The following is a 12,068-nucleotide window of genomic DNA, read 5'->3' on the forward strand; positions in this document are numbered from 1 at the left end:
CTTTCTACCTTAACCAGGTGAGAACCCAACTATCCACCTGCAGCTATCATAATGTATGGAATTTTTTATTTAGAACATGGAGAGGAGAGGCATTCAGCAAAAATAACTTTGCAATGAAAACAAAACATGGCATCTTAGAAGATGCCCCAATTGTAAAGAACCCAATTTTGACCCTTTACAGAAGAATATTTAATTCCAATTTCCTGCTTTTTGACCAGGTGTTTGGCTGTGATGAAATAGATTTAATTTAATTTAATTAATAAATAATTAAACAAGAATGGCCTTTTAAAATATGGCACAATTTCTCTGCATCTTTATTTTTCAGCAGACCCACTTAAGGAATGTTGCCTCGTCTTGACTTCACAACCAGACTTCACATATAGACACAGAGCCACCATGTCAGGAACGAAGAACTTCACTTTATTACAGCAAAAATATAATTTAAAGTCAGCACTGACAACCATTACAGTCATGGTTCTTTTATACAATTCAAAGATACTCCGCCTAGCCCACACCCACGCTAACACCCATGCACCGCCACCCTCTTCTGGACCTCCCTAAATACCCATATATGGTCACCCATCCCGATTATGCTAGCCTTCAGCTGCCGCCTCCCGATGCTTCACGACACTTTGACGGCTTCCTGATGCTTCGGCAGCTTGTATTGCTTCAATTACTGTCAATAGCTTCATCTCGGCATCCGCGCATGGGCACTGGGCAGTTTTAGCCCTTCCGACCATCTGCGCATGCGTTGTAGTATGCTGGCCGTCATCTGCGCATGTGCAGAGCCAGCAATGCCAGCTGGTCGTCGGAGCGCCTTCCGCGCATGCCCGTCAGTCAGCTGGATGTCGGGCCGTCGGGACGCGCGCCTGGAGAGTCGAGGCGCCTTCGGAACAGGTAACCAGGGCAGCCTCTGCTACGGCCCGACATACTGCCCCCCTTTACCAGGGCTCCCCCTGGAGAAAAGACAAAAATATGTTACTTTGGTTCACGCACGTCCACCTCCCCGACCCCCACTGTGCTACTGGTTCCTGGTTTTCCAGGATTTTGTACATGGAATTTTTTAACTAGGCGAGGAGCTTGTACATTATCAGCCCATACCCATGTAGCCTTTGATAAAGGATAACCTTTCCATCTAATCAGATAATACAATTCACGTTGTTTAATACAGGAGTCAAGTATTTCTTGTACCTCATATTCGTCATCAAAAACAGGACCCGGTGCGGTTCTTTTCCGGTACATACATACTGGTTTTAGTAAACTGCAATGAAACACCGGATGTATTTTCCCTAACAACCCGGGTAGTTGTAATTGTACAGTAACTGGATTAATGATTTTAACGATTTCGAATGGTCCAATGTATTTAGGTCCCAACTTTCTACATGGTATCTTCAGTCTTATATATTTAGTGGACAAATAAACTAGTTGTCCTACAACAAACGGCTTACAGGGTTGCCGTTTTTTGTCTGCCTGCTCTTTCATTTTTCGCCCATATTCTACCAACACTGTCTTCACAGCAGCCCATGCCCCACAAATCCTTTGTGTCCATTCTTGTGGGAGACATGGCTGTGCATCAAATTGCTGGCATTCAGGTATAGGAACAAAGTCTTTTCCAGATACCACTTTAAACGGTGCATACCCTGTACTGCCGTGTACCGCGTTGTTATACGCAACTTCCGCGAACACCAGCAGATCTGCCCAGTTAGTTTGTTGGTATGACACATAACTTCTCAAATACCGTTCCACCGCTGCATTAGCCTGTTCAGCCGCTCCATTAGTAGCGGGATGGTACGCAGTGCTAAGTCCCTGCGATGACCCAAGCAAGGTGGTGAATCCTTTCCAAAATCGTGCCGTAAATTGAACCCCCCGGTCAGATATTATTCGTCGGGGAGCCCCATGGATACGGTATATGTGTGTAAGGAACATGTGAGCCAATTTCTGAGTGGTCGGCAACTTCCTGCATGGGATGAAATGGGCTTGTTTTGAGAATAAATCGATTACCGTCCATATTACTGTATGTCTTTTACTCTTTGGAAGTTCCACAATGAAATCCATGGCAATATCCTGCCATGGATATTCCGGATCAGCTACTGGCTGTAAACACCCTATTGGCTTTCCCGGACGGGTTTTGCACCTAGCACATATAGAACATGCTTTTACATATCTTTCTACATCCCTTCGTAACGTGGGTCACCAGAACTGGCGTCTGGTTAGGTGTAATGTTTTGACGAATCCAAAATGTCCCGCCAGTTTTACATCATGACACCTTTGAAGTATTCTAGCCCTTAACACAAGTGGTACATATAATTTTGCTCCATACCATGCCAACCCGTTTCTTTGAGTGAACAGATTACTATGTTCCTGAAACCAAGGATCCTGTGGTATTGCTGCCCTCAATTCCGATTCGATATTTCTGGTATCAGGACGGGAACCTACCCTACCTACTCCCTGCGTATATGGAGGTAATATGGCTTGTACCAATTCCTCCTTCTGACTCTCATATTGGGGCAATCTAGATAACACGTCCGCCAAGAAGTTACAACCCCCAGGGACATATTTAAGTTGAAAATTAAACCGCTTAAAATATTGCGCCCATCTCACGTGTTTCGGTGCTAAACGTCAGGGCAATTGCAAGACTGCCAGATTCTTATGATCCATCCAAATTTCTATTTCCTGTTTAGCCCCTTCCAAGAGATGTCGCCACGTTACCAAGGCCCATTTAATGGCAAAGGCCTCCTTTTCCCATATTGCCCATCTCCTCTCAGTCTCTGTCAACTTACGCGAGGTATATGCGCAAGGCTGTAAATTACCGATGTTATTTCGCTGCAATAATACAGCTCCTACCGCCACATCACTCGCATCCGCTTGTACAATATACTGTCTATCAGGGTCTGGATGCAGTAAAATGGGCTCTGGCAAACAAAGACTTTAGGTGTTCAAATGCAAATTGGCTTTCCTTAGTCCACACCAACGATTGGCCAGGTCAGGGTTTTACGGGGTTTTTCCACATCTTTAATAATTCCGTAAGTGGCAGAGCCACCTGTGCGAAATCAGGAATGAACTGCCTGTAAACGTTCGCAAACCCCAGAAAGCTCTGCAACTGGTATCTCGTCCTGGGTGCCTGCCACTCAAGTACCGCTTTCACCTTTGCCGGATCCATCTCTATACCTGAGGCCGATATTCTATATTTCAAATAATTGATACGGGTTTTATGAAACTCACATTTTGAGAGTTTTACGAATAATTGGGCCTTGAGGACCTTGTGCAAGACCTCCCTAACCAACTTTATATGCTCATCCATGGTCCTAGAATATATCAGAATATCGTCAAGGTACACCAATACCCCATGATATAAATGTTCATGCAATACCTCGTTAATGGTTTGCATGAATACTGCAGGAGCTCCCTTTAATCCAAACGGCATGACAGTGAAATGGAAGCTCCCTAAAGGACAATTAAATGCAGTCTTCCATTCGTCTCCTGGTTTTATTCGGATGCGGTAGTATGCCTCCCTAAGATCTAGTTTGGTGAAAACCTTCCCCTGGGACAAATGGGTTAACGTCTTTCAACAGGGGTAAGGGATACATATTTTCAGTACATACCACATTCAATCCTCTAAAGTCCACACAAAGCCTTAATCCACCATCTTTCTTTCCCTGGAATATTACAGGAGCCGCAATCCGAGATCGGGCTGGCTGTATAAAGCCGCGCGCCAAGTTCTTATCAATGTAGCTCCTTAGCTCCTCCAATTCCCTGGGGGACATTGGATACATCCGGGGCTTTGGCAACTTTGCCCCCGGCACGATATCTATTGTGCAATCTGTAGGACGATGTGGCGGCAACACATCACATTCCTTCTCACTAAACACATCCCGTAGATCCTCATACTCTACCGGGAACAGACGTTTCCCTTCATTGGCTTCCACTGCCACTTTGATCCTCTCCTTATCAGGCAGTTTAGACTGTGGTGTTTGCATACACGGTTTCTCATGGCTATCCCCTGGAGGCCGGGGACTGATAGCCAATCTTATGCGGTGACATCCACCCGCCCACCATATGACCGGTTGCCATTTATCAAGCCAGGCCAATCCTAAAATTACTTCTTCGGTCATTGATGGAATTACAATAAAACGTACTAATTCCCAATGATCTCTCATCTCTAACCGTACAAGTTCAGTCACTTGAGTCACCGGTGCCCCACCCAACAGGGATCCATCCACCTGCTCGAAATTGATCGGCCGGGATAAAACTTTCAACCGGAGCCCCAAAGCATGCGCAATTTTCCGACTCATTAGACACCTTGTGCAACCCGAATCTATCAACGCCTTGCATTCCATGCGTTGGCCGTTTTTACAATTCACCAGGAAGATTGGTATGGCGAATGGTACCACTGGGCTACTCACCATGGGATCCTCTTCTGGATCCTCCCTATCGTACTTGTCAGGTATCACCTCTGGGGTTGAAACCGCCACTCCTGGGGAAGGTCCATAGGGTGTGCTGTCTTCATTTTGCCGCAAAGCTCTCATTTGATCGGTACCCCGGAATGGCGTGACATCCTGCCTTCTCGCCGCCAGCACAGACTGTCCTGCAGACACCCCCTTTCCTGGAGACAGTGGACACTGGGCCACCCTATGACCCGGTTTATTGCATCGGAAACATCGGAATACCCCCCTTGGCGCCACTGGTGTAACTGCTTGTACCGGAGCCCCCACAGTCTTCGGTTTACTGGCTGGTTGCTGTGTGGGTGCGGGGAGAGGGGAGGATGCACCTGGACTGATCTCCCGTAACCCAGCATAAAGTTCAGTAAGTGCCCTATACCAATTATGTAAACGAGCCGGAACCCCCCCTCACCAGACAGGCCTGTCGTAGCTCCAAATCTAGCCCATGTCGGAAGCGATGCACTAGCAACTTCTCAGGCCATGATCTTAATCGGCCTGCCACACGCTGGAATTCCCTTATGAACTAGCGTACTGGTCTGCCCGCCTGCTTTAAGCGTACAATTTCTGCCTCCGCTCTTTGAACCCTCAAACTGTACCCTCAGGGCCTCTAGGAAAGAACCTATATCTGCCAGCTCGCTGGTGTGATCCCCAAACAAATCCGCTGCCCAAGTAGCTGCCTCACCCTGCAAATTGGCAGTCACTGCTACCACTATGGCCCACTGTGAAGTGTAATGAGCTGCAAAGCGATCTAAATGATTCAAAACATGGCCTAGGAACATGGCCAATTTATCGGGATCACCAAGAGGGGGAGGGGTCCATGGCATACCCGTGGGCCACACTAACGCCGGTTGACCCCCTTGTTGTCCCCCTCTAACAGCAGATTGTCGACCAAGATCCCCAGAACCTAAAGGCAGAGAAACTAGCATGTGTGGGTCCCATTCTCAAACCTCCCTGCACCCCTTGCTCCTGCTGTGCTGCTGTCACCCTCAATCGCGGGCTAGCCAAACGGAATCCAGATGAACCAATAGGAGGCTGGGGAGCCACCCCTTGTTTGGGAAGGAAACCCGTTTCCCCAAACCTATCCCTTAAAACATCAAGGGTGTATTGTCCAGGAGCAGTGGAGTAACTCCATTCATCCTCCTCGTCACCAGTAACTCTCCTTTCCGTCCAAGCTGCATAAGAGTCCCTTGGGCTGACTTACTGTTGCCTCGTCTTGACTTCACAACCAGACTTCACATACAGACACAGAGCCACCACGTCAGGAACGAAGAACTTTGCTTTATTACAGCAAAAATATAGTTTAAAGTCAGCACTGACAACCATTACAGTCATGGTTCTTTTATACAATTCAAAGATACCCCACCTAGCCCACACCCATGCTAACACCCATGCACCGTCACCCTCTTCCGGACTGCTCTAAATACCCATATATGGTGACCCATCCCGATTATGCTAGCCTTCAGCTGCCGCCTCCCGACGCTTCCCGACGCTTCGACGGCTTCCCGACGCTTCGGCAGCTTGTATTGCTTCAATTACTGTCAATAGCTTCATCTCGGCGTCCGCGCATGGGCACTGGGCAGTTTTAGCCCTTCCGACCATCTGCGCATGCGTTGTAGTATGCTGGCCGTCGTCTGCGCATGTGCAGAGCCAGCAATGCCAGCTGGTCATCGGAGCACCTTCCGTGCATGCCCGCCAGTCAGCTGGATGTCGGGCCGTCGGGACGCGTGCCTGGAGAGTCGAGGCACCTTCGGAACAGGTAACCGGGGCAGCCTCTGCTACGGCCCGACAAGGAAGTTGTTCTGTGTGCCTCCCCACTCCATCCCTAGCCTGTTCTTTTCCCTTTGATTTCTTTTAGAGTTTGTTATGCTCCATAAACATTGGGTAGAGGAGGAACTGCAAAAATCAGGGGACATGCCATATAGTCACTATGCTTGTTCTCATAGGAGAGAAGGACCGTGTTTAAATATAAATTGTGTATTGCTTTTTCTACTATGCTTATTTCTCTTGTAATGGAGAATAGGTGGTTTATAAAAGATAATCACATTGTGACAGAGTAAATGCGCCTCTTTAAAGAGCTGGGTAACAAATATGCAAATGTAAAATTGTTTTAGGAATAATCTGTCTAGGGACTGAAGTTAGAAACCCTACAAGATCACTATTCTCAGTCCCAGGGATGAGAATACTCATTACCACTCCCTACTTAGACTTATATACCCACTCCACAGTGTTTTACATCCCTCTCTAAGTGGTTTACAGAGTTAGCATATTGCCCCCAACAATTTGGCTCCTCATTTTACCGACCTCGGAAGGATGGAAGGCTGAGTCCCCTTAATGCATGAAAGTGGGATTTTTTTTTAATGTGACCCAATATATTGCATAGGCCTTCCCTGATTATTTCATATAATGCCTTTTTGGACAATTTTGATGTAACAACAAGGAATCTCTAAAATGGTTTCTGGATTAATTGTGTTTGGGAGTACCCAGAGGTTTTTTGTTGGTTTTTATGTTTTATTTTACTATTTTTATTGTTTTATTATTCCTCGTGAAATGCCCAGATGCTGCATAAGATGTGCACTTTTACAAATCTCTAACAGGGAGAGACTAACAGATATTAGACTCTAACAAAGTTTAACAGCTATTATTACTTGCTAAAAATCAGAACAATCATGAACCATGAAAATCAGAACAATTCTTCAGTGTATATTTCAGCTAAGGAAATCATTATAAAGCATTTTTCTCCTTGCCATTCTTCTCTTTCTTCAGGATATGAGGTTGATTGTAGTCTTAAAGGCAGAGTTTCTTGTCCTGTAATACAGGTAATATACAGGGAAGTTTCACTGATCTAAACCTCCTTATACAATGACACAGAACCTCCTCACCATCAAATATTTTACTTATAAAATAATGTAACTCTGCAAGGATTGGTGACAATAATGGTTTCCTGCAGAATGTTCCTTTTGCATGAACAGAACAAAACAGAATAGAGTAACAGAGTTGGAATGGACCTTGTAGGTCATCTAGTCCAAAGTTTACGAGTTAGGTGCACCAGTAGTTTTTTCATCCATACTGCCAATGAAAGCTTAACATCCAGTAAGAGAAAAAAAGGATTCTAGAAATGAACCACTGGCTAAAGGGTTGGTGTTGCCAAAAGAACTTTGGATTCCTGGACCATGGTCTGCACTACCTCAACGATGGACTTTTGGTAAGGGATGGGCTGCATCTCACAAAAACTGGGAAGAATGCTTTTGGAAAATGTCTGGCTCAACTTATTAGGAGGGCTTTAAACTAAAACTGAGGGGGGGGGGAGCGTGACCAAACTTTAGGATCTCTAGGAGATAATTACAAGCAAAAACCCCTAGAAAACAAATCAAATGATGAGGTAAGGAGGTATGGGAAGGAAGACAAACTCAAACACCAGATAGGAAACATTGGAAGCATACCCAGAGTCAGACATAAAGATCTCAAATGCCTATATACAAATGCAGAAAGTTTGGGGAACAAACAGGGTGAACTAGAATTATTAATACATGAAGGTAGATATGATATAATTGGAATTACTGAAACTTGGTGGGATGAAACCCATGAGTGGAACATACTGATAGAAGGATAAAAACTGTTAAAAAACCCAGACCCCATAAAAGAGGAGATGGAGTTGCACTATATGTAAAAGACCACTGTATTGCTACAGAAATGCACAAGACCAAAGACAAAAACCTCTTAGAATGCATATCAAAGAAAAAAAGAATGACATTGCCATAGGTATGTACTACAGGCCACCCAACCAAGCAGAAAAAGTAGGTGTACTTTTTGCTAACCAATTAAGAAATATATGTAGGATACACACTACTATAGTAATGGGGGACTTTAATTACCCTGACATCAACTGGAAGATTAATTAGGCACCAAGTGAGAAATTGAATAGATTCCTTATCAACCTAACCAACAACTTGGTTGCCCAAAAGGTAGAGGAGGGAACAGCCATACTGGACTTAATTCTCATGAACAGAGAAGAAGTGATAGAGGGAGTTGAAATTGCAGGAACCTGCAGGAAAGTGTTTTCTGAATAACAAATAACTTTCCATCAATTACTGGCAATAATCACCATACTATCAATAATTTAATATATTAATATACATGCATATTTCAGGAACCAGTGATTGTATAGAATGAGTTTTGAACATCTTAAAAAAAAAAACAAAACAAATGAAAGAGCAACACTGAGATCTTGAAAACCCCCAACATGTTTTCAAGGGATTTTCCATAATTTTCCATAATTTCCAAATGTGCAGAGCACAAAAAGTGCATCTTGGTTTATATGCTGAACTCTGCAAGGCATTATCTCTTAGTACAGGGCTTTTCAACCTTTTTACAGATTGTACCACTTTTAGGATATGACAGTAGCCAAGTACCACCACTGCTTTAGCAAGGTGTCAAAAACCTGATGACTAAAAAAAAAGGGGGGAGAATTTTGGTTTTTACTGATTAGATTGATTTATTGTTATAGAAATGGCTAATTATACTATTATGAAAAAAGTAAAAAGTTGAGGTTCGATGTTAATGCTTCATTCTACTGCAACAGAGGAAGTTGAAAGTCAATACCTTTTCTTTTTCCCTTCTCCCCCTCACTTTTCTTTCCCTTTTTCCTCCCCACTGTGTCCTACTATTTGTTTTTGTATTTTATTTTATTTTATAATCTAAGAAAATGTTACAAACATTAAAAAAGAAAAGAAAAGAAAAAAGTACTGGTTTTACTACTCCCTTTATATCCTTTCTTCTCTCCCTCCTCCTCTTCCTTTTATATCACTTCTTCTCTCCCTCCTCCTCTTCCTTTTATATCTTCTCTCCCTCCTCCTTCTCCTTTTATATCTTCTCTTCTCTCCCCTTCCTCCTCTTTTCTCTTCCGGGTGTGCTGGAAGCACCGATCAGCTGGAGCCACGTGGGCCGATCCTGGACTTTCAGCAGAGCCCCAGCAACGCTAGGCTGCTCCAACTGACTCTCCTCCAGGTCTCTCTGGCACTGATGCCACTTCAGCTCATCTATTTTTACACTTTTATACACTTTTTTTACAGTGCTTTTCAACCCGTCATATGCATACCACCTGCCAGGTGCCGAAGTACCACCAGTAGTATGCGTACCATGGGTTGAAAGGCCCTAACTTAGTAGACTGAACTATGTAGATTAATGTTAGGATGCCTACTATTTTTGCAGTTGGTTTGATGAAAAATAATTGTTGCATTACATCAAAACTAAGAGTCTGTACAAAAAAATTGTAATGAAATGGATCTCCTTTCTCGTACAACAAATCATGCAATGTCTTAAAGACCTATATCAATTCCTTTGGAAGATTTTCCAGCTGAATAATCCTGATTTTTTTTCCAGTATATATGTATATACAGATGGATCTGGGTAATATTTAGTTAAGAGTTCTGACACACATACATGCAAACTCTCTCCATCATTCTCTTACTCTTTTTTTCAAATAAATAATCAAATAAAGATGCCTTCCAAAGGGGAAAAATGAAATAAAACCATCAGACCATTATTAAATAATTACATGTTGTACTGCTCTATGCAATTTTCATTGAAGCAGTACTTTGACAAAATAGTAAAGGAATCTGGGTCATTGTAAGAATTATCCAATTTATTATTGCACAAGGCTTCACAGTTTATTGCCTGTTTCATGAGGTACATCCTGAAATACAAGTAAATAAACATGCATGATTGAGTTGTGGGAAGCTGTTGGGTGAGGATCCAAATTTCCCTTCCTTTGTGACCTCATTAAATAGTTGATTAATGAACAATAATTGTCCTTGTTCAAGTCAGAGGAAGTGAATTTCTTCAGAAATTGTAATTCAGCTGCTTTATGTTGACATCTGTCCTTGAACTTCCTTGTTTAAGAATGACCATCTTAATATCAGAGGAAAAGTCCCTGGAGATGGAAATGATATTTAAACATTGCCATTTCTGACTCCATATTTGGATTTGTTTGCTTATCGCAAAGAATTAGGTTTGCTTGTTTGCTGTAGAATGTAGAAGGAAGTTGTTGACAGATGATGGCATGCATCACATTGAAAGATGATCAAGTGAATATATTTTGGATGTTATGGTTTAATTTATTATGTCCTAAAATAATGATTCCAGAGTAGATAAGAAACAAAATCAGCATCTGGGAATGCCTCAGGGATTAATTCCTCTTTTGCATTTCTGTGACATGGTCTAACATTAAAGATCAGCACCATTTTTGTTTTAAAATGACTCTTACAAACAGTGCTTTCACTACACTAAAATTCATCAAGAGTTTCAGAACATGAACTAAAGGTTCATCTGTATATCCAGCAATTCTTGTAATTAGCAGCTATTAAAAAGTAATTACCATTGCATGCACCTCCTGCACTTGATTTTTCCCCAATTTTCCATAGATATATTTAATACTCTGTACTCTGTGCATTGGGATGGAATCTACAAAAAGCATGTCTAATAAATAAATTAAACTTTAACTACAATTAATCTTTAAACTTTAATTCCATACAGGGTTAAACTTCCCCAGGCAGAATTGATATACATTCTGGGAGTCCTTCTGGCCATTATAAGGTCTTATTCAAGGGGCAAAAGGCAGTCATGGCCAGGACACCATTTTGTATAACAGTTGTGCTCATTCCTAGATGGTAACTCATGTCTTAATCATCTGTCCATGAACTGTTGCAGCATATTCTACACGGGTTGGCCCTTGAAAGGATGTAGAAGTGGGTAAGAGTGCAATTGCACATACAGTTTTGGACACAGCATGGTAACTACCTGCCAGGTGAGCTGATTCACAATAGGCTTTCAGGCGCAATTCATTTTTGAAGTTTTACATGGCATAGGGCCAGGTTACTTGAAAGTCTGTAAATCCCCAATGTTTCTTCCTATTCCATCAGCTTGGCAGGGTGCCATGTTCCAAGTCCCTTGGTGAAGCAATATCATCTGATAGGTCCAGGAAGGAAATCTTTTTTGGAATAGCTTCTACTCAAACAAATTTATGGTCTATATCAGGAGTATCAAATTCACAATGTCATGTGACGTGTCGCGATGTATCATGACTTTTTTTGCCATTGCCAGCAATGGGGTGGGCGAGGTTTTGCTATGATGCATCTGGCCCGTGGATAGGCAGTTTGACACCCCTGGTCTATATCTATTGGCCTTTCAGAAGGCAGTAAAGACCTGGATCTTTCACCAGCCATTGAAGTTAAGATGCTAATTTCCTGGAGCAGTGGTTTGTGCAAGGGGTATAATATTTTTATAGGAGCCTTGAGTGTAGCCATGGTTTGGTTTTTTAATGGATTGAGATTTGTTCTCTGTTCACCACCCAGAGTTTATTTGGGTAGATGGACAGCCATAGAAATTTGATTAATGCACAAATATACCAGAATTAGACTTTTCCCCCCAGTGCAGATTATTATGGCTATCTCTATATATAAATATGCAAAATATAAGCCTTTAGTCCTTTCAGTCACCCATAAATTTTATGGTCAAGTAAGACTGAGGATGCTAAATAGAGATGGATGTAAGTTTCAATCCAGCTCATATTAAAAGTTGTTTGACTATATGGTGACAGCCTTGCTGTCCACAGCTTTGTTTACTTTAATATAT

The 12,068-nt window shown here is 42.7% G+C and overlaps 1 long non-coding RNA gene across 1 annotated transcript in view; it reads right to left on the reverse strand.

Moving 5' to 3' along the window:
- Positions 1 to 5,823: 5,823 nt before the first annotated feature.
- Positions 5,824 to 12,068, reverse strand: part of LOC120318153 — a 43,893-nt gene continuing 37,648 nt past the window's right edge. Inside the window, exon 3 of the long non-coding RNA XR_005559425.1 lies at positions 5,824 to 7,244. This is a non-coding gene — a long non-coding RNA (uncharacterized LOC120318153). The remainder of the gene's footprint in view (positions 7,245 to 12,068) is intronic.

This window comes from Crotalus tigris, unplaced genomic scaffold (assembly GCF_016545835.1).
Source record: "Crotalus tigris isolate CLP2741 ecotype Arizona unplaced genomic scaffold, ASM1654583v1 scf7180000020075.792833, whole genome shotgun sequence".
NCBI classification, from domain to species: Eukaryota; Metazoa; Chordata; class Lepidosauria; order Squamata; family Viperidae; genus Crotalus; species Crotalus tigris.